The 21,158-nt window shown below is 41.2% G+C and overlaps 1 protein-coding gene across 1 annotated transcript in view; it reads right to left on the reverse strand.

Moving 5' to 3' along the window:
• Positions 1 to 6,919, reverse strand: part of PRLR (prolactin receptor) — a 231,837-nt gene extending 224,918 nt beyond the window's left edge. Inside the window, exon 1 of the mRNA XM_049862125.1 lies at positions 6,403 to 6,919. The gene's annotated coding sequence lies outside the window, so the exon portion shown is untranslated. The remainder of the gene's footprint in view (positions 1 to 6,402) is intronic.
• Between the last annotated feature and the right edge of the window lie 14,239 nt (positions 6,920 to 21,158).

The raw sequence follows: 21,158 nt of genomic DNA on the forward strand, positions 1-21,158 counted from the left end.
AACCTTAGGAAGTAAACAGCATCAAACTGAAATTTCTCCTTGGACAAGCTTTTATTTTTTCTGCTTAAATAAGCTATGGTCAAAATCACTTATGCTTCCAAATAGCACTAGACTTTTCTCCATTCAAAACCCGTGGCCCAAGTCAGGATAGGACAGGAGCAATGATCTCAGAATGGACTAGGTTTCGCATCGCTTTTACTCCACTTATCCATCCAAAAGCCACGCTGGCCCTACCTGCAGATTCAATCTGTAATCTAACACTTCTTCCACCCCCGCTACCACCACCTAGGCCTGATCCATCCTCACCCCTTGATTGTGTTCCTAAACAGCCTCTGAGTTGTCCCTCTACTTCTACTCTCATCCATTCTCCACACAGAAGCCTGAAAAAAAAAACAAAACTGAGAGAGCTCTAAAATGTAGCATAAAACATCTTACTTCCCTGCTTCAAATCACTCAATGATTTCCTTAAACACACTTAAAATCTTAATTTCACCCCATGGCCCTGGGACCTTCCGTGGTCTGTTGCTGCCTGATTCTCCATCCCTTTCCTTTTAGCTCCAGCCTCTCTGGTCTCCTTTCTGTTTCCTGAACATGTCAAGCGCTTTTTAACCCCAGGGCCTTGGCTCTTGCTGTCCCCTTTGCCTAAGGCCTTCTTTCTCTCATGTATCTGAATAGCTTTCTGTTTATTACCAAGGTGCCAGCTCAGCTCTTACAAGCCTATTTAAAGCAACCCCAGCCAAACCCTACTCCCCTTACCTTATTGTATTCTTCTTCATAACACTTGCTAATTTATTTATCTGTTTCTTAATGTGGATGTCAGTTTTCTCTCACTGGAATATAAACTTCCTGAGAGCGGGAATTTTGTCCCTTTATTTCCAGCTTCTTTGACAGTACCTGGTACACAGTAGACCCACCTTAAATGTTAGGTGAGTGAATAAATAAATGCTGAAGCCCTTGAAGCTTTGCTAACAACAGGCGTCTTCTCATCCTTCTCCCTGCATCTCCATGAATTTTTTTTTATCTTCTCTTAATGCCACAAACCTAGCACCCCTGAAGTGCAAATGGTACATCAGTCCTCCAACCTTGTTTTCTGGTATTAATACAATCTCTGAAAAATGTTGGCATCTCACACCTAAGTGGACCCTGGACAATTATCCTCACCTTGGGTCTGGGTTCATTCTTCCTATCCTAGTTTCATCCATGTTTACGGTGCCTTGGAAATTGGCCCTTTCCAAACTAAAATTCATTACTCCCAGAGCCCAGTCTGATGCTGGAAGCCTCTGTAACCCAAATGATTTTCTGGATACACAGCCTAGTTAGTGTTTGGCCAATTCACCTTGGTAAAATTCTACCCAATTATGGTGCCTGGAGATTATTGCCGTAATTATATTTTTAATAAGGGTGTGAACAAGAATGGAGTTAATTGGCTTTAAAATGGCTGAGATAGAAAAGAAAATGTTGGTTAACTAAAGATTAACGTATAAAAAAACAAAACAAAACAAACCTGTTGTTATTGAGTTGATTCTGACTCACAGCGGCCCTATAGGACAGAGTAGAATTGCCCCACAGGGTTTCCAAAGCTGTAATCTTTACGGAAGCAGAGTGCCACATCTTTCTCCCACGGAGCGGCTGGTGGGTTTTAACTGCCAACCTTTTGGCTAGCAGCGAAGCCCTTTAACCACTGTGCCACCAGGGGGAAATTTAGTACACAAAGCTTGACCTTTATCTTTCAATCTCATAATTATTAAGCTTCTGGCAACCAGCTTCCCAAACGGCACACACAGAAAGTTTAGTCATGGGGCCATGCAGGGTTACTTGGAGTATGGGATCTGTTTATAGAGGTAGAAAAAACTTAATATTATACTGGACATCATGCTTCCCAAAGAGTAAAAAAAAACGCGTTGCCGTTGAGTCGATTCTGACTCATAGTGACCCTATAGGACAGAGTGGAACTGCCCCGCAGAGTTTCCGAGGAGCGCCTGGTGGATTTGAACTGCTGACCTTTTTAGTTAGCAGCTGTAGCACTTAACCACTACACCACCAGGGTTTCCTTCCCAAAGAGTAGAAGGGTGAAATTGCTACCTGACAAAAATATGGTTTGTGTGGTTCTCTAGGGTCACCTCACCTAAAACAAGGCAAAAGAAGAGAACAGTAAGTACATTTTCCTCTTAGGTGAGCAGTATTTCTTAGCTCTAGATGCACATTTTCATCACCTGGACAACTGTAAACAAATGTTGATGCCCAGGCCTTATTCCCAAGGTCTTGATTTGATGAGTCTGGGGTTGGGGCCTGGGCACCCATAAGTTTGGAAGCTCCTGTAGTGATTCTAATGTGCAGCCAGGGGTAAGGACCACTCTTGATTTTTGGACATTGCTAAAGCACTTGGAAATTGTCCCTAGAAGACAGAGAAAAGAAGACAACCGCTGTGGGATGAGAAGATATCAACCTCTCTTGTTGTCCTAGGGAGGCCATGGTGCCACAGCTCCAGCTTCGTTCCACCCTTTTCACCACTGGCAAGGAACCCAGCAGTTCCCAACACATACAAGGAATTCTTGTCTTCGCAAATGCAACTGTGAAAAATGCTGGTTTTTCTTTTTTTTTCAGGTGTGTAACAAAATGTCAATATCCTATCAGTGTAACAGGAGCTTGAGTGAAGAAAAACCACAGCAACTTTAAAGCTCTGGGGCTGGGGAATAGCAGGAATAGCAACGAGAACCTTCATGTTCCAGTGATAAGAGTACTACATGAGATGAAATAATGCATGACCAAGCTTCCAGCTGAGTGGGAACCACAAGGAGGTAGGGACGGGGCTTATGGGACAGCTAACACTAGTAATCGCAGTGTTGGCAGCTAGGGTGGACGAGTCATCTTTCACCCACTGATCTGTAGCGCTAATTCATTCATGAAAGAAATAACACTGCTGGGTACAGAGTATTCCAACACCTACAGGAGATTGGGCAAACTCACTTGGGGAGCCAAAAAAGATACCGGGAAGTCAATGGCTGGGAATCCTAATTTTACCTCTATTACCAACTTGCCTCATGGCCCAAAGTGAGTAATTAAAAGCCATTTCCCAATCTGTAAAATTGGAAAGGCGAGGGAAGTTTACAAATTGTTATAAAATAGCTACTATGAGCACTACTGAGCACGATAATAAAGCCTTTTCCAAAGATTACACAAAGCCCATGGATACAAGCAACTGTGAGATACTAGGCTTAGATAGAATTGACTACAGGCACCCCAAAAGCACACAGAACGTGGAAATAGGAAGCTGGTTACAAGGGGCCTTTAGCCACACCGTCCAATTAGATAAAATCATTATGAACAATAACTATCTGTGAATTAAAAAGACGCCCTCGAAATGAGTGTGTATATGAAATTTCTACAATGTGAACAGCACACACTTTGGCTGTCCATTTAGTCTCCTTAAAAACAGGATCCTTTCAATTTTATTCCCCACAATTGTGATATCAAGACCTTATGTTTGTGCTCGTGATTCTCAAACTTGGTTTCACATCAGAACATGCTGGGGAATTAAAAAAAAAAAAAAAGGCACGCAAACACTGATGCCCAGGCCCCAGTCTTAAACTGATGAAATACAAAAACACTCTGGGTCTGGGGCCCGGGCATCAGTACCTCTTAAAATCTTCCCAGGTGATTCTAATGAAAACCAGGGTCTGAAGCCACTGTGTTGGTCAGACTGTTCTCCCCATCACCAACCCCATGCACATTGCTATCACGAGGACACTGGTGTGCTTTTCCCCACCTGGAATGCTGTTGTTTGTCCTTTTCCTTTTTCTTTCGTCAAGTCTTACGTCCCTCAGTATTTATCTCTAACCTTTTCTGTCTCCATGTGCCTTAGGGCTCATGGGCATGTCGCCCTCTGGAATCCTGAAACCCTAATTGTCTGTCACTCATTTAGCACCAAGAGAATGCCACCTTACATTGCTAATAATTTTTTTCTCATTATGGTAAAATATATATAACAAAGCATTTGCCAATTCAACAATTTTCACATGTACAAGTCAGTGACATTGATTACGTCCATCAGGTTCTGCAATCATTGCTACTTATCCTTTTTTACAATTATTCCACCACCATTAACAGAAACTCAGTGCCTCTAAGCAATGGCTCCCCATTTCCACCTTCACGCCACTCCTGGTAACCACTAATGAGATTTGGTCTTTATACATTTGCCTATTCATGTAAAGGGGATCATACAATGGCTGCCCTTTTGTGACTGACTGACTTCACTCTGCGTGATGTTTTAAGGTTCTTCCATGTTGTGGCATGTATCAGGACTTCATTTGTCTTTATGGCTGAATAATATTCCATTGTATATATATATACTACATTTTGCTTATTGATTCATCAGTTGATTGACATTTAGGTTGTTTTCACCTATAGATCTCTGCCCCACTGTCTGACATCCAGCTAGGTGACCTGAAGAGCACTCTTGGAGAGGTAGCAGCAAAGACTGAGAGGCTGAAAGCAACCCTCTTCAGGTGGCTCTCCAGTGTGTTTGAATCACATCTGACACTGAAAACCCTGGGAGTGAGGACCATCACCTTATCAAAGTCATTGAAAGAGTTTGTGAGGAGGGGTCCTGAGGAGGCAGAGATTGGTGAAGCCCTTGGGGACAGTGTTCTGTCCCATTCTGGGAACTCACCTATGAAAGGAGGGCTTTCGCCCTTCAGTGATTGACTCAGTCTGGCTCAGGGAAGGCCAGCCCACCTGCCAGCCAGGTTTGGCTAGGTGGTCTCGATGCAGGTCCTCAAAAGGAAGGCTTCCTTTAGGCAAGAGATGCTCACCCGGGGTTCATTCACATCCTGAGGGAGTGTTCGTGAACCCTCAAGGACTGTATACAAAATTTTGCGTATATTCTGTAAGAACATTTTCCCCCCATGGGGAAGAGGACTCATAGCTAATTCTCAAAAGGATCCATGGTCACTAATTTTTAAGAAACACTAAAATTAGAATTTTCACCTATTTCTTCTTTGCACAGGAGCTCTGATGGTGCAGTGGTTAAGAGCTTGGCTGATGAGAGTTCAGCCATTCGAACCCACCAGCTACCCATGAGAGAAGATCTGCCAGTCTGCTTTGGTAAAAAATTACAGACTTGGAAACCTCATGGGACAGTTCTACTCTGTCCTATAGGGTTGCTAATAGTCAGAATGGACTCAGTGGCAGTGGGGTTTTCTTCCTTACACTATTCAGCACTTTTGCCCCATTAAATATTATATATATATATATATGGAAAGATATGTACGTATATATATCTACGGATAACTAATTTCCCTAAATTTTGCAGAGAAAACTGAATCCCAGAAAGGTTAAGTGTCTTGCCCCAGGTCACACAGCCAGGGCCAGAGCTGGGATTAGCAGCATTCGACTGACCAAGAAGCATGAGACTGAAGATAACAGGTCGGATAGTTTTTCCTGTCATTCCCCCTCCCACCCCCCACCCCCTACCCGCAATGGACTTGCCACCATTTTCAAGTCCATTTCTAGAAAACCCAAGTTGCTTATTATTAGGGTAACAGGCACTGCTTCCCCGGGATGCAGGTAGAGGTCACTAAAATGATATTTTTCTCTTCACAGAACTCTAACTCCAGCCTTTGCGTTCACATTCGGCAGCATTCTGGCTCTCCAGCTACCTGACTTAGCCTGACTTTTCCCCTTTCCCTGTCCTCCAGTAGTTTCACCCTCCAGCCTCCTCTTTGGCTCCAATTCCTCTTTTCAGGTCAATCTGTTCCCCTCCTGCTCCAGGTTAGAGCCCCAGGGCTGCTCACCTGCCATTACCCCCATTGCCTTTTGGGGAAAGCCACACCGTTAGGGTCAGCACAGGTAACACTCAACTTTTTCCATCGTCTATCCTGGAGACCGCTGGTGGTAATGGGGAGGGAGATCCTCAAGTCCGGCTGTCACCAGGGCACCTGTCTGAGCCCCTGACCCCTCGCCGCCTGTTTTTTCTTTTCTTTTCTTTTTGACGTAAGTAATTTACATTCTGAGAATCCCACATTCACACCGAAACTCATTCTCAAGGGTGCATATGAAGACGCCTTTTAAAAAGACAAAAATGTGTCTGTGTCGTGCAGTTGTAAAGCGGGGCGCGGGGGGGGAGGAAGCTAGTAAGCCACCTTTAACTTCCTCTGAGAAGGGACATTAACGGTGACTGCGGTCAAGCCCGGGTTTTCCACAGGCTGCTGCTGCTGCCGCTGCTGCCGCTGGGCTCTGGCTCGGTTCTGGTGTTTTCTTAAGCAGCCCGCGCCTGCTGCCACTCACTCTCCCTCCCGCACGCGGGTCTCGAACCCACAGCTGCTGCCCCACTGACAGCGCTCGCCCGCGCCGCCGGTGGCCGCACGGCGTTGGCAGCAGGCTCAGCCTGCAGTGGGTACTCACTTTTGCCGGGGAGCAAAGTCTGCCATATCAGTCCGTGGGTACTTCTTGCAAAAGGACGTGGAGATCCATTGTGTGTAAAGCTGTTTCGTGAACAGCCAGTTAGATCCAGGAGGAAGAGGAGCGCGTAAAACAGAAAGGGAAAAGGGGAAGCCCAGCCCAGAAGACGGTGTCTTGGGATTTCAGCCTCGGCTCCACGGTGCCCAGCCTGGTGGTGGCTCTGAGAAGACGCTCAACTCAGTGCACTGGTTCACTCTTTCTTCATTAGAGGAGGAGTCAGTGTTGCAACCTTTGTGTTCCTTGCTGGCAGCAAAACAGATTGTCTTCAGCGTGCAAAATGTCCAGAGGCTGCCAGCTATACAAGGTGACGGAGGTGGTTGGGGTAGCCGGAATGCAGCCAAGATTTGGAGAAGAAATAACTGATTCTCCTCAGATCGGCTTTGCATTATCAGGGGCACACATTTTCCTTTGGGTGTGTACCGGAAAACAGACAGACAAAATAATCATTTAAGTGTCTGAATCTAAGGACCTCAAAGATGATATTTCTCCCGGCAGCTAAGATGTTGAGTGTGGCACTGTCAAATTTCTTCCTTATTTGTGGACAACGTTGAAACAGCAGCTTGACAATACTTGAGGGGTGTTTCGGGGATTTGGAGCTCACCTTCCTGAGGAGGAGGAGTCAGAGAGAAAGGGTTGCAAGAAAATAAACAGTCAACCGCCCAAGGAGATTCTGCTTTCTTTTTCATATTCAAAGCCAAAACTTTTTGGGGTGCTGTGTTTATTTTCTGCCACGTGAGGATAACACAGAAACATTCGTGGTGCCAAAATAATTCACACTCCTGTTGTTTTTCACAAATAGTTTATCTTTTCGAATTGGGCTGTATATGGTTCTGGCTTGCTATTTTTTTTTTTTTTTTTTTGGAATAACAAAACCACACAGAAGCACCACATTTCTCCGGCAAAAAAAGAAAAAGACAAAAGAAAAGTACTGAGACAAATAGTAGCAACAGCCTGAATCAAATAGTTGTCCCTCAATTAATAAGCTAGTAGTTATAGTGTTTGTTTGATGCCATTAATTGATATTGCATCTCATTATTGCATAACCCAGAGCGACACCAAGGAGGCATTTTAAACAAAGGCCATTATTGAGTTTCAAAAAAAGTTGTTGCAATACTAGGCTTTTCCACTTTGATCTGACTGTCACTCTGGAATAACTGGCAAATGACCAACAGAAGAGGCCACTTACCAAGCCTCGGGGAACCACTGACTATCCCATAATGTTTTGGTGATCCTTTTGGATTGCAAACCCCGAGGCACCTGTCTAGGCGTAATAGCCTGAGGCTTCCTGTTCAATAGCACGCAGTAAGCCATATAGACTCCATCTGGTTCTCTCAGCTGACAGGAGGTGCATCTTTCAGTCAAAATGCACAGCAGGAACATGCTGTCATGAGAGAGGTCTATTTACCTTTGCTCTTCGGTGGCCACGAAGGCATATAACTCCTATTTATTTTCAATACCACTAGGCTGCATGGCAACTCCGATTGCAGAATATTTCTCCATGACCTTTCCAAAGCGAACGATCACTCAGTTCTACTGTATTTGCTTTAATCAGATAATTTTAACAGCTGGCGAAAAAAATCCAGCCTAGGTAAATCTGGACTACAGTCAGCTCAGGTCATCTGTACTCATGGTTTACAGCAGGTAACAGAATGGCTGTTGAGTGACTAATCCACAAAAGCCTGAGAAAGGAGGAGGAGAAGGCTGTCTGTCTGCTCTGTTGTCGAGCACATAGTCATGGTCCCTAAGCTGCGGGCATTTCTTCTCAATGAACTACCTTCCCCCAGTTTTAATGAGATGGTGAAGGCAGTCTGTTATGAGCCTCAACTTCTTTCCTCTCTGCTTCACATTTTCTTTTGTCATTGCCCCTTTCCCTCCACACTAAAGTGTCCTGGGCCCCTTTACTCAGCTTCTCTTCTAATTTGTCTCTGTCTCCCAGGATGTGTTCCTTCTTTCCTCTTATCTGACTCCCCCAGCTGAGTCCCAGGCTCCATCCTCGCCTGCTGCCTCCCAGACGTTGGTCCCTGGCTTGATGCAAAGGAAAGAGCCCAGGTATTGGCATGAGTTTGGGTCTTCGGCATTCATTTAGCTTCTCCAAGCTTCACTTACCTCAGTGAAAATCAGAAGCAGTAATACATGCCTCAAAAATCTAGTAAAAGGAAATATAATGGTGATGTTGTTGTTGTTGCTGTAATGTCAGCTCCTACTCATGGCAACCCCATGTACAACAGAACAAAGTGTTGCCTGGTGCTGCATCATCTTCAGGATCGTTGGTATGCTAAGAGTCCATTGTCGTGGCCGCTGTGCCTATTGAGTGACTCCCAGTTTGGGTGCTCATTTTCCAGGATTATATCAGACAATATTCTGCTGTAATCCTCAGGGTTTTCACTGCCTAATTTTTAGAAGTAGATCTCCAGGCCTGTCAATCTAGCCTGTCTTAGTTTGGAAGCCCTGCTGCAACCTGTCTGCCATGGGTGACCCTACTGGTATTTGAAATACTGGTGACATAGCTTCTAACACCATAACAACACTAAAGCAACACATGAGCCACTACAGTATGACAAACGGACAGACGGGTGGTGGAATAATGGTGATGGCATATGTAAAGTGCCTGACATGTAACAGAAAGTCTAAAAACATTATGCCCATTTTTCCATTTTCTCTACCACCCTCCCTGCATGTTAAATCTTTTTTTGCCCCACTGCCTTCTTCAGCTCAGCCTGCAACATTCTCAGGTCTCCTTTGACTCTGCGAACCCTTTCGGTGGAAACCCTGGTGACGTAGTGGTTAAATGCTATGGCTGCTAACCAAGAGGTTGGCAGTTTGAATCTGCAGTTCTACTCTGTCCTATGGGGTCACTATGTGTCAGAATTGACTCTGTGGCAGTGGGTTTTTTTTTTTTTTTTTTAACCCTTTTGGTGGCTTTACAACTGAACTCACTTTTTTCTTTATCTGAAAAAATGAAGTGACAGAATGGTCTGCACTCATCAGCTTCCCAGACTCAGCACCCTCTTAATGCCTTACCTCAGTGGGTCTCAACCTTGGCTGCACACCAGGGTCATGTGAGGACTGTTTAAAATATACTTGGGTCTGAGTATCATTGCCAGAGCTTCTAATCGAGGAGGTTTTGGGGGAGGTCCTGGCTTCTCTGTTTCTACAGGATGGAGAATGGCTGCCTTAATCCTTTGCACCCTGACTTCCACTACTACTGTTTACCAGCTCCTCTCAGGTGTGTCCTCTTAGCCCTTTCTTCATCATGTGGTATCACCCCTTCACTCTCTCCTCTCCAAGATCTCATTCCTCGGCTTTTAGGCTCTTGGATTCCCCTCTCTCTGTCTGTGGCCACTCCTGTGTTGGCTTTTTCCATGGTCCTTTTTCTTTTTCCTCCCTAAAAAGAGACTATTTTGTCTTTGGATCTCCATTTTTCTTTTTTGAGGGCTTGTTGTTGCTGTGTGCCATCGAGTAGATTTCTACTCATAGCGACCCTACAGTACAGAGCAGAACTGCCCCATGCGGTTTCCAGGGACCAGCTGATGGATTTGAACTGCCGACCCTTTGATTAACAGCCTGAGCTCTTAATCACTTGGCACCCAGGGCTCCTTTTGAGGGCTACATTCTTCAAAAATAAATTTAAAAAATGCTTATTAATCAGAAGAATAAATAAAATTACCCACAATCCTAACACTGTTAAAAAAATCTTTCTTGTTATTGCTCTTGCTGTATCTTTGTATCTATATCTATAAAGCGAAATATAATACACTTTCAAATTAAACACCTTCCTTCTTTCCTCTAATCCCATCTCCACGGATAATCACCCTTAATATTACCATGTGTATCTATCATTTTTTTCCTACATGTAATATAGCCATGTGTCTATATGCATTCATATATAATTTAAAATTCAAAATGGAATAATATTTGTGACATGTCTGTTTTAAGCTTAATGCCGTTATGTATTCTAAGTTAATATCTATAAATTTATCCAATTCTTTTTTTAAAATAGAATTTGTTCTTTTTGTCGAGAATATGCATGGCAGAATGTACACCAATTCAATAATTTCTATATGTACAATTCAGTGACATTGATTACATTCTTTGAGGTGTGCAACAATTCTCACCCTCCATTTCTGAGTTGTTCCTCCCCCATTAACATAAACTCACTGCCCCCTAAGGTTCCCTCCTAATCTGTTGAGTTGTTCTGGTTAATTTAATCCCATATAGATAGATCTTAAAAGCGCACAACGTTCAAGGCAGACATTTGTTACTAGTTACCCTAAACTGTTGTTCAGTTTTAAGAAGGCTTCAGGGGATATTTTTGGATTACAGCTTAAAGACTATCTGAGAGCAATAGTTTCAGCGGTTCATCCAGCCACAGCTCCAGAAAGGCTGCAGTCCATGAGAATTTGAAATTCTCTTGTGCATTTTCTCCTCTTTGATCAGGATTCTTCTATAGAATCATTAATCCAAATGTTCAGAAACGGTAGCCTGGCACCATCCAGTTCTTCTGGTCTCATGGAAAGGAGGGCAGTTATTCATGGAGACAATTAGCCACACATTCCATTTCCTCCTCCCGTTCCTGACTCTTCTTCCTCTGTTGCTCCAGGTGAATAAAGGCCAACTGTTGGACCTTGCATGGCTGCTTGTAAGCTTTTAAGGACCGAGGAACTACTCAATTATTTTTAATGTCTGCATAGTTTGTAATTTACTCTACCACTCTCCCATTGTTAGATTTTTGGTGATTCTGATATTTTATTGTAAAAAGTGATGATTGTCTTTGCATGCACCTTAGAATGTTGTTGTTGTTGTTAGGTGCCATTGAGTCAGTTTCCATTCATAGTGATCCTATGTACAGCAGAACGAAATGCTGCCTGGTCTTGTGCCATTCTCATAATTGTTATGCTTGAGCCCATTGTTGCAGCCTCTGTGTCAATCCATCTTGTTGAGGGTCTTCCTCTTTTTCCCCAACCCTCCACTGTACCAAGCATGATGTCCTTCTCCAGGGACTGGTTCCTCCTGATAACATGTCCAATGTTTGTGAGATGTAGACTTGCCATACGTGCTTTAAGGAGCATTCTGCTGTACTTCTTCCAAGACAAATGTGTTCCTTCTTTCTGCAGTCCGTGGTATATTCAATATTCTTCTCCAACACCACAATTCACAGGTGTCAATTCTTCTTTGGCCTTCCTTATTCATCATCCAGCTTTCACATGCATAACAGGCAATTGAAAACACCATGGCTTGGGTCAGGCACACCTTAGTCTTCAAGTTGACATCTTTGCTTTTCAACACTTTTAAGAGGTCCTTTGCAGCAGATTTCCCCACTACAATGTATATTTTGATCTCTTGACTACTGCTTCCATGGGTGTTGATTGTGGACCCAAGTAAAACAAAATTCTTGACAACTTCAGCCTTTTCTCCCTTTATCATGATGTTGCTTATTGGTCCAGTGGTGAGGATTTTGTTTTCTTTATGTTGAGGTATAATCTTTGATCTTCATCAGTAAGTGCTTAAGTTCTCTTCACTTTCAGCAAGCATGGTTGTTAACAGCACAGGTTATCAATGAGTTTTCCTCTAATCCTGATGCCTGTTCTTCTTCATATAGTTCAGCGTCTCGGGATTATTTGCTTAGCATACAGATTGAATAGGTATGGTGAAAGGATACAACGCTGACGCATGCCTGTCCTGACTTTAAACCCCACACTATCCCCTTCTTCTGTTTGAACGACTGCCTCCTTGGTCTAAGTACAGGTTCCTCATGAGCACAATCAAGTGTCCTGGAATTCACATTCTTTGCAATGTTATCCATAATTTGTTATGATCCACACAATCAAATGCCTTTGCATGGTCAATAAAACAGAGGTAAACATCCTTCTGGTATTGTCTGCTTTCAGCCAGGATCCATCTGACATCAGCAATGATATCCCTGGTTCCACATCCTCTTCCGAATCCAGCTTGAATTTCTGGAAGTTCCCTGTTGATACCCTGCTGCAGCTGCTTTTGAACAATCTTCAGCAAAATTTTACTTGCATGTGATATTAATCATACTGATCGATAATTTCCACATTCAGTTGGATCATCTTTCTTGGGAATAGGCATAAATATGGATCTCTACGAGCTGCTTTACCAGGTAACTGTCTTCCAAATTTCATGGCATAGACAAGTGAGCGCTTCCAGCACTGCATTTATTTGTTGAAACATCTCAATTGATATTCCATCAATTCCTGGAGCCTTGTTTTTCGACATTGCCTTCAGTACAAGTTAGACTTCCTTCAGTACCATCATTTCCTGATCGTACGCTACATCTTGAAATGGTTGAACCTCTACCAATTCTTTTTGATACAATGACTCTTTGTATTCTTTCCATCTTCTTCTGATGCTTCCTGTGCTGTTTAATATTTTCCCCATAGAATCCTTCACTATTGCAACTCAAGGCTTAAATTTTTTCTTCAGCTCTTTCAGCTTGAGAAATGCTGAGTATGTTCTTTTGGTTTTCTACTTCCAGCTCTTTGCACATGTCATTATAATACTTTACTTTGTCTTCTCAAGCTACCCTTTGAAATCTTCTGATCAGCTCTTTTACTTCATCATTTCTTCCTTTTGCTTTAGCTGCTCAACGTTCAAGGGCAAGTTTCAGAGTTTCCTCTGACATCCATCTTGGTCTTTTCTTTCTTTCCTGTCTTTTCAATGACCTCTTGCTTTCTTCATGTATGATGTCCTTGGTGTCATCCCACAACTTGTCTGGTCCTCAGTCATTAGTGTTCAATGCATTAAATCTATGCTGGAGATGGTCTCCAAATTCAGGTGGGATATGCTCAACATCGTACTTTGGCTCTCCTTAACTTGTTCTAATTTTTTTCAGTTTCAACTTGAACTTGCATATGAGCAATTGATAGTCTGTTCCAAAGTGGGCCCCTGGCCTTATTCTGACTAATGATATTGAGTTTTTCTATCATCTCTTTCCAGAGATGTAGTCTATTTGATTCCTGTGTATTCTACTTGGCGAGGTCCAAGTATATAGTCGCTGTTTATGTTGGTGAAAAAAGGTGTTTGCAATGAAGTCATTGGTCTTGCAAAATCCTATCATGCAATTTCTGGCATTACTTCTATGACCAAGGCCATATTTTCCAACTACCAATCCCTCTTCCTTGTCTCCAACTTTCGAATTCCAGTCACCAGTAATTATTAATGCATCTTTATTGCATGTTTGATCAATTTCAGACTGTAGAAGTTGGTAAAAATCTTCAATTTCTTCATCTTTGCCTTTAGTAGTTGATGGGTAAGTTTGAATAATAGTCGTATTTACTGGTCTTCCTTGAGGATGCATGTATATTATCCTACCACTGACAACATTATACTTCAGGATAGATCTTGAAATGTTCTTTTTGATGATGAATGCAATGCCATTCCTCTTCAGTTTGCCATTCCCAGCATAGCAGGCCATATGATTGTCTGATTCAAAATGGCCAAAGCAGTCCATTTCAGCTCACTAATGCCCAGGATATTGATGTTTATGTGTTCCATTTCATTTTTGATATTTCCAATTTTCCTAGATCCATACTTTGTACATTCCAAGTTCCAATTATTAATGGATGTTTACAGCTGTTTCTTCTCATTTTGAATCTTTCCACATCAGCAAATGAAGGTCCTAAAAGCTTGACTCCATCCATGTCATTAAGGTTGACTCTACTTTGAGGAGGCAACTCTTCCCCAGTCATCTTTTGAGTGCCTTCCAACCTGAGGGGCTCATCTTCTAGCACAGTATCAGACAGTGTTCCACCGCTATTCATAAGGTTTTCACTGGCTGATTCTTTTCATAAGTAGACCACCGGCCCTTCTTCCTAGCTTGCCTTAGTCTGGAAGCTCAGCTGAAACCTGTCTACCATTGGTAACCCTGTTGGTATTTCAATACTGGTGGCATAGCTTCCAGCATCACAGCAACATGCAAGCCCCCACGGTAAGACAAACGGATGTGCCTATCATAGGACAGATACTTAAATATGGCTTAGATAGGTACTTAGATATAGCTTTGCCAGATCAAAGGGAAAAAGCATCACATTTTGATAGATAGCTGCCAAAATACTCCCCAAAAATACTGTAGGAGAAATTCCTAGATGTGAGATTACTGAGTAGTAAATTAGGAACATATAAAATTTTTATATATGCCTTGAAATCTCATCCCAAAACATTTGTCAATATACACTCTGTTACAGATTGAAGTGTGTCCCCCCAAAATGTGTGTCAACTTGGCTAAGCAATGATTCTCAGTAATGTGTGGTTTTCCTACATTTTATGATCTTATGTAATTTTCCTATGTGTTATAAATCCTAATCTCTACGGTGTTAACGAGGCAGGATTAGAGGCAGTTATGTTAATGAGGCAGGACACAACCTACAGAATTAGGTTGTATGCTGAGTGAATCTCTTTTGAAATATAAAAGAGAGAAGTGAACAGAGAGTAGAGGGACCTTGTTACCACCAAACAAGAAGAGACAGGAGCAAAGTGAGTCCTCTGGACCCAGGATCACTCCTAGATCCAGGGAAGACTGATGGCAAGGAACTTCCCCCAGAGCTGACAGAGAGAGAAAGCCTTTTCCTGGAGCTGACACCCTAAATTTGGGCTTCTAGCCTCCTAAACTGTGGGAGAATAAATTTCTGTTTGTTAAAGCCATCCACTTGTGGTATCTCTGTTATAGCAGCACTAGGTAACTAAGACACACTCCTACCAATATTCACTCCTATCAAGGATGTTTGCCCACAACCTTGCCAGCACTGGATTTTATCAATCTAATTTTTGCCAGCTGGATGAGCAAATATGGTTCCTCACTGTTGCTCTAATTCACAATCCCCTGATTTCTTTTGAGGCTGAGCTCATAAGCTCACTATTTATTTGCTTTTTTTTTTTTTTTTCATAATGTGGCTGTTCAATCCTATGTCTATTTTTCTTTTGGAATGTTTGTATTTTGTAAATTAATTTTTGGGGTTTCTTTACTGTAAGGCTTTGTTAAATGTATTGTAAACATTTCTCTGTCATGTTTCCCTTGCTTTTGTTTATGAGTTTCATTGCACAGAAGTTTTTAATTTTCACTTAGTCCAATCTGTCTTACATTTTTAAAGGCTTCTGGGCTTTCTGTCTTGCTTCTTTACTGCTAATATTGTTAATTTTTTTTCTTTTTTTAAAGCACTTTAATTATTCTAGGATTTCTTTTTAAATATCATATGCTGTGGAGAGTTAATTTCCTTTTGAATGCATACCTAATTACCCCACTATCTCTTATTGAAAAAAATCCGTATTTTCTCCATTAATTTTAAGTGTCACTTGTATCATGTATGTTATTCCTATATATATTTGTATCTGTTCTGGATGCTTCTCTGTTCCTTTCAGATGTCCATTCTATGCCAGTAATGTACAATTTTGATTATTATGGTGCAAAGATAATATATTACAATACCCATTAGTGCAAGCACCTTTTCAATGTCCTTCAGAATTTTCTTTTTTTTTTTTTTTTTGTAGTAAATGTGATCCATTTACCTTCCCATAAAGATTTTAGGGTCAATTTATCCATTCCAAAAAAATAAGATCTTTTTGGAATTACATTAATTTATATATTATTTTGGAAAAATTGATATATTTAAAGCATTAACTCTTCCCATCAGAAGACATGTCTGTCTGTTTATTCCAGTCTTTTCTAATGTCCTTCAATATTTTTGTTTAACCTTATAATGTCATTCTAATGACTGTATAATCTTATTGCACAATTATTTACTTAATCACTCTATATTTTAACATATAAATGCTTCCCAAGTTTTTATTCTTATAAATAATACTATGAACATGTTTGTGGAAACTTGAACATATTTGTGGGAAGAGGTTTTGCCTTTAGGGAAACTATTTCATTGGTCTAAAATCCTAGGCGAGGAATAATTAGGTCAAAGGGCATGCATGTGTTCATGGGCTTTGAGATATAAAAAGTTATTTTTCCTGAGGGCTTCCTGTCATAGCCAACATGCAACTAGACACAAAGTTCTATAAATATATCCTTTTCTTTTACACTGCTATTGCCTTTGTTCACGTCTTCATTTTTTGCTTCTTTCCCTTTAGTACTCCCTGCTGGTCTCACATTCACCAGCCTTGCCTACATCAAATTCAGATGTTTGAACAGTGCATCTGATATCACTCACCAAATGAAAATTCCTTAATGGCTCCATTTTCCCACAGAACAAAGTTAAAATATCTTTGCTCCTTCTGATTTTATTGGGCTTTAGAGTAACAGCTCAATAAATATTTACAGTATGCTTGATTCCCATCCTGCCTTCTTGTAATATTACCCTCCACTCCTCACCTGCTTGAAATCCTACCCATTCTTGATCTTCAGACTCAGTGCCACTTTCTTCTTAAAGCCTCCTGTAACCTCTCCAACTCTGAAGGTGCTCTGCTTGCTGCTTTGGTTATATAAACCTGTTGCTGACAAGTCAATTCTGACTCTTGGAAGTTCATGTTGTGTCATGAATTGTGCTTCATAGCATTTTCACTGACTGACTTTTGGGGAGTAGATTGCCAGGCCTTTCTTTCGAGGGGCTGGGTGGACTTGAATCTCCAACCTTTTGTTTAGCATCCAGATGTCTTAATCATTTGCACCACACAGGGACTCTGTGATATACCTGTAAAATAGGTTTATAATACTTCTCCTCCATTCTACGTCTAAGAATCATTGTGAGGCTGGTGTAAGATGACATATTTGAGTGCATTTGGTAAACTATAAACCATGTGTAAATATAAAAAACAAAACAAACCTGTTGCGGTCGAGTAGATTATGACTTATAGCAACCCTATAGGACAGAGCTGAACTGCCTCATAGGGTTTCCGAGGAGCAGCTGGTGAACTCGAACTTTTGGTTAGCAGCTGTGTCACCAGGGCTCCAGTGTGTAAGATATAAGGCACTAATATTATTAGACAATGTTTCCTTCCTTTAAAAAAATCACACTGGTGGATAAGCAGCTGAGGTAAATACAACCTGCGTTTTTGAGCATAAAATGAGAACGATTTTCTCCTTGTGGATCTGCAGTAGGAAGATGCTAGGGAAGTTGGCCTATTGACGGAGAGGGACCTTTGTTTCCTACACAAAAAAGGCATATTGCATACTGGGTATGAATAAAACGCAATGGTTGTTAATCTTGGTAATAGCTGCATGAATTTCTTCAGGCTACTGTGGTGTGAGTCTTGCTACTCAAAGTGTGGTTCCTTGGGCCAATTACATCGGCATCACCTAGGAGCTTATTAGAAATGTAAGATCTCAGACCCCACCCTGTGGTGGTTGTGTGCTGAGGAGTCTATTCAGACTCATAAAGACCCTAACCCATTGCCATCCAGTTGATTCCAACTCATAGCGACCCTATAGTACAGAGCAGAACTCTGTAAAGACCCTACACCTTCTTAATCCAAATTTGTATTTTAACAAGATTCCCAGGTGGTCCATATGCACAATTAAAGTTTGAGAAGCTCTAATCCTTGGGTGTTGGAAATGATTAACGTGCTCTGCTGCTAACTTCTACAAGTTTGGAGGTTAAAATCCACCCAGAGGCACCTTGGAAGAAAGCCCTGGCAATCTATTTCCAAAACTTCAGTCACTGGAAACTCCATAGAGCACAATTTTACGCTGACACACATAGGGTTGCAATGAGTTGGAATGAACTCGAAGACAATTTGTCTTACTCTAGAAAAGTGATTACCAAGGTTTTTGATCATCACCTCTGTAGTAAAATAATTTTTGAGCTTGCTCTCCCCAATAGATATATCTCTTTATTTTAAAATTATATAATTATATATATACTGCTGTAATGCAAAGTACATAAAAGTAGAAATTTTAAAAGAATGAGGTTTTTTTTTTAATTAAAATAATGTTATTTTTTTAACAGTATGATACCATTTGGTACTCAAAATTATTAATTATCAAAATTTTAATGTAACAATGTGATTAAATATGCTTCATTTAAAAAAAATGTTATCGTGAAACTTTTGAGATACAGTGATTTAAAGATCTAGTTCTAAGTTTAGTTTACTTTCAATTTTTTTAAACACCTGCCATAACACCTCCCATATACTACACAAAAAAAGTGTTAGAAGCATTTCTTTTTTTTTTCAGTGACATTTATTCACCCCTGTTTTTTTTTAAGTTACATTTATTGGGGTACAAATGACATATGATAACAGTCACCCTTTTTAATGTACAGTTCTATAAGTTTTGACCGTCACACACCTGCCAGTTTGTCATACAGTGGTGGCTTGTATTTTGCTATGATGCTAGACGCTATGCCACTGGTATTTTAAATATCAGTGGGGTCACCTATAGTTCTCTCTAGTCTAAGAGTATTTTAACTCCTTTAACACAAGAAAAGAGAAGGGCAAGAAGAGTTGGTTTGAGTAGCCAAACTTCCAGGCTATGAGAGACTAGAAAGAAAGGCCTGGAAATCTTCCAAAAATTAGTCAATGAAAACCCTATGGATCATAACAGAATATTGTTTGATACAATGCTGGAAGATGAGCTCCCTAGGCTGGAAGGCGCTATACAATAGCCGCAACAATAAACTTAAATATACCAATGATCATGAGTGTGACGCAGGACCAGGCGACATTTTGTTCTGTTGTACATGGGGTCACCATGAGTCAGAGTCAACTTTACAGTAACTAGCATGAGTTTTGACAAATGCAAAATGTAACCACCACCATACTCAAGACACTGAACAGTTTCATCTCCCCCAAATTCTCTTATGCTCCTTTGTAGTCAGCCCTTCTCCCCTCCTTATCCCCTGGCATCCACTGATCTGTTCTCTGTTCCTATAGCTTTGCCTTTTTGAGACTGTCCTACAGATTGAATTATACATCGTGTAGTCTCTTGAATCTGGCTTCTTTCACTTTGCACAATGAATTTGGGATTCATATTCTTGGAGCACTTATATTTTTATAAGAGAAAATGAGCAACTCACTTTTAAGTCCAATAACCCCTTTTAGCATTTTGCCATGGATAAACCGAATACTTCTGTGCAGTACCAAACATCTTCACGCTCACTCCCCATTTTGTTACGATACATTGTAAACTTCCACATTTTGAAGGCCTTACTTTTATAGAGTAAACCATTGTTGAGAACCTGTAGCTCATGAATGGTAAATCAACATGTGGGGGCACCATAGCAACTCCTGTGTGTTTGCTGAACTTCCTCTTATTCTTGAGCTATTTTGTGTCAGGAGTTAATTCAGGAACTGAGTAAGGGTACCATTGTCAATCCTAATTCTAATATGAGTGAGGCTTAGGCAAAAAAATACAAACAAATGCTATATTAGTGCCTGTCTTTTTTGGTAAAAGAAAGAAAGCACACACAGAAATAAATGCTCAATTTGTTTCTTTTTCGGTTAAAAAAATACACATAAATGCTCTATTGGTTTTTTCCTTTTTTGGTAAAAAAAAAAAATACAAATAAATGCTACATTAGTTTCTTTCTCCAACCTTGAACCATCTTGTACACCTACGTGTACACCTTTCCCTCTGTGATCTTTGCTTTAGAGCAGTAGTTCTCAAACCAGGCCAAGCATCAGAACCACGTGACCCAAAAACTACACCTGTTGCCGTCGAGTTGACTCCAATTCATAGCAACCGTATAGGACAGAGTAGAACTGCCTCATAGAGTTTCCGAGGAGCAACTGGTGGATTCAAACTGCTGACCTTTTGGTTAGCAGCCAAGCTCTTTAACCACTTCACCACCAGAACCACATGGGGTGACCATTAAAAATACAGGTCCCAGAGTTCCACTCTTGATGTATTCAATCTCTGTCTCTGGAGGAGAAGCACTTGGGGCATTGTATTTAACAAGATTCTCCAGAATATGCTAATGCAGCCAGCCCAGCACTTGGCAGACTCAAAGGTTACATACCAGTGTTCTAGCGACTTGCTACTCAGAGTGTGGTCCAGAAGAGCAGCACCACCTGGGAGCCTGGTAAAATGGGAACTTCAGGCCCCATCCAGATTTAATGGATCAGAATATGTATTTTAACAAGGTCTTATGAAAGTTTGAGAGGTCCTGCTCTGGTGCTCAAGTGTTCAGGTTTATAAAGCACAAGTGACTGTAACTGAGTGCTCCTCATGAAGCACCCAGTTGGCACCTGGGGAAAAACTGACATATAAGAGGTGGCTTATCTGCTTCCTCCAGCTCGATCTTGTGGGGGAGATTCAAGGACAGGCTGATGTAAAAAAAAATTCCATTTCTCTAGATTGTAAAACAGAGAAACCATATAATTGGGACCATACTATCAGGCAAACTTCCAGTTAGGTTTCTGATAAGTGGTGAATATTCTTTTTTTTTTTTAAATTGTGGTAAATACGGTGAAACCTATGAGAGCTAGCACTTGCTGGAACTGCCTTGTTTTTGTGGGTATCGTGAGTTTTTCACCTTTGACAGAGTGCAGTCTTAAATCACTTTTCTATTGCTTCTTTTGTTTTATTGTACTTTAGATGAAGGTTTACAGAACAAACTAACTTCTCATGGAACAGTTAGTACACACATTGTTTTATGACATTGGTTACCAACCCCACGACATGTCAACTCTCTCCCTTCTCAACCTTGGGTTTCCTATTACCAGCTTTCCTGTCCCCTCCTGCCCTCTTGTCCTTGCCCCTGGGCTGGTATGCCCCTTTAGTCTCCTTTTGTTTTATG

The sequence above is a fragment of the Elephas maximus genome, chromosome 2 (genome assembly GCF_024166365.1).
Source record: "Elephas maximus indicus isolate mEleMax1 chromosome 2, mEleMax1 primary haplotype, whole genome shotgun sequence".
NCBI lineage: Eukaryota > Metazoa > Chordata > Mammalia > Proboscidea > Elephantidae > Elephas > Elephas maximus.